Source organism: Atta colombica, unplaced genomic scaffold (assembly GCF_001594045.1).
Source record: "Atta colombica isolate Treedump-2 unplaced genomic scaffold, Acol1.0 scaffold164, whole genome shotgun sequence".
NCBI classification, from domain to species: domain Eukaryota; kingdom Metazoa; phylum Arthropoda; class Insecta; order Hymenoptera; family Formicidae; genus Atta; species Atta colombica.
The window spans coordinates 780918-783505 of record NW_017259255.1 but is presented as its reverse complement, the minus strand read 5'-3'; the positions used below and the strand labels follow the sequence as shown (position 1 = coordinate 783505).

Genomic DNA, 2588 nt, shown 5'->3' with positions numbered 1-2588 from the left:
AAGCCGCTTTTTTCAGGCATGCGCATTATAATACTAGGAAGATTTAGTATATAAGTATAAATAAAATATTTATTTTGGCAATATTTTGCAGCAGAAAGATAAGGAACGTAGAAACCCTAGGTTAGGGTGAAAAAGTATAAATTATTTTATTTAATTTTTATAATTTTTTTATTGATTTTCTAAAAATTTTTATATAATTTTTATAGAACGACGAAACAGAACTCCTACAAGATCCGTATAATTTAGAATTTAATACTGCAGTGGTATTATAATATATATATTTGAACGCTCATGAGTGAAAAAGAACAGCTCGCCTATAAAGCTTTGCGTCCACGATGCTATAGAAACCAGTCTGAAATCTTGGATGAAGAAAAAATTGATTATAATCACATTGGTGATGTGATTGAATTATTTAAATGTAATTCGTTAATTCTTTCTTCAAAGTCTGGATGCAATTTCTAACATTGTAGACACAAGATAACAATCTGTACTTACTGAAGACATCCAAGATACTACCATAACGACATCTAACAATGAGAATGTTATACTAATCGCAACTTATTTTCAAATACACATCAGGTAAGAAAAATGCATTTTTTTCCATGCATTTAAAGTTAAAAACCTTAATTTAATTATTTAATATTACATGAAAATTTTATTTGCTAATATAAATTAAATTTATATTAACTATTTTTATAAATAACATTTTTGGAAAAATTAAGAACATCATCAATTGTGATTTTAATAAAAAAAAATTTATATATCTATCAAAAAATCCAAATTGACATTGAACAATTTTTTTTAATTCGTGTTGGTAAACAAATTAATTAATTATATAACATTAAACACAACTCAGTAAACACCAACAAACAGTAACATATCAATTTCACACACAACAATATAAACGTAATATACAACATATGTGATATGTAACAATTATCTTGTTGAATGTATTGTTATACATGTTATTATTAGTTAGTGATTACTAAAATAAAGCTACTAGCAATTATATTTTTGTAATAAAAGAAAGATAAATTATTGTTATTACATAAGTCATTATTGGACATTGTAATGAGATCTTTGGCAAATGGCTATATTCGTTATTACGTTATCGAATTTGGATTAAGTTCAATTGATTGAGTTTCCTGATATTTAGATTTCAATTCGTACATTTAGTAGGTATGTATTTTAAATAAACGGATTACATTGTAATGTACCGTCCGTTTTAGTGCGGTACGATCGTTTTATTATATTCTTACAATATATTTTACCACAACTTGTTCTTGTGCACCGCTAAACTATTCATACGTGGTAAAGTAACGTATCGACAAGAATGTCTATTATCCGTCGCAATGTTCCTCTTTCTATACATTAATTCAATACAATAAATATTCTTCATTCACAATATTCACTCTGACATAAACTAGACGACGTTACTCGATGATAGATCATTTTCGACGATACCAAAGCTTCGCTTTAATTTTCTACAAGCGACAATAGATAACCTATAGGTATTGCGTAATCGCGTGATTCAAGACAATATTTGTTTATAAATTTGAAATTGGTAAATAAAAAATCGTGGATGAACTACGAGAATGTAAATCGGAAATATCCACGAGAATTTTTGCGGGAAATTGGTTGCTATCGCAAGTTCGAGATTTGATCTTAAAAGCTAAAAGTTAATGATACCGGATATAGGACACAGGATATAGGATACAGGAATCGGGAATTGAAATCAAATATTGGATATCGGGAATTCAGACATGCTGTTCGATTATATCTGTTTTTATATGCTTGCTATTGAACAATAGCTGCACGTACCATTGCAATCAATATTAATCGCGCAAGAATATCGCATAAAATAGTACATTATATTTTGAGGAAATTTCAATATTATCGCGATACATTTACTTATATTTACTTGTACAATGACTAAATTTGCGGAATTTTGTTACAATAAATACGTGTAATTATTGCTCATAGTCAGCGTTAAACGTATAATACAGGAATGTCGCGCAATATTATTTAATACGTAATTCGTCAGCATCGTCAGCAAAATTGGTATAAATATCGGTATAAATTACAAATGTAAAGTAGAAAAACACGTGGACGAATGTGAAAATAATAAATTCGCAGTACCCTGCTTTGTGGACGAATAAAGCTAGCATTGAAGAATAAACAATTATTTGAGTAGTTGCTGCTTCGCTGCTTCGTATTATGCACCTTGAATTGCTTATTGATCGATCGTTGCTACGATCACATATAAGAAGTGATTGATAGCATACACAAGTGAATCTTTTTAGGCCTGATAAAATAAATTCTCATTTCAAGGATACATTGATACGTTAATTTATATGAAAAATGGACTAGATTGCAACAAAGTTGGAGGTAGCTGTCGATATTTGGGAAAAATTGGCTATATTACATTAAAGAAGAAAACTATAAAAAATTATAGCAGAATTTTAACTTTGGTATAAGAAGGATTTGAGCAAGTAAACTCAAAATTATATTATTAAAAAACCAGACTCGCGCGTTATCTTGACAAGACTTTTTCAAGCAACTATAACTTCTGTGTATATATATATATA

The 2588-nt window shown here is 28.5% G+C and overlaps 1 protein-coding gene across 1 annotated transcript in view; it reads right to left on the bottom strand.

Annotated features, from left to right (window-relative positions):
- LOC108686127 (zinc finger matrin-type protein 5) overlaps positions 1-509 on the bottom strand; it is a 2110-nt gene extending 1601 nt beyond the window's left edge. The window contains exon 1 of the mRNA XM_018191234.1: positions 496-509. The gene's annotated coding sequence lies outside the window, so the exon portion shown is untranslated. The remainder of the gene's footprint in view (positions 1-495) is intronic.
- Between the last annotated feature and the right edge of the window lie 2079 nt (positions 510-2588).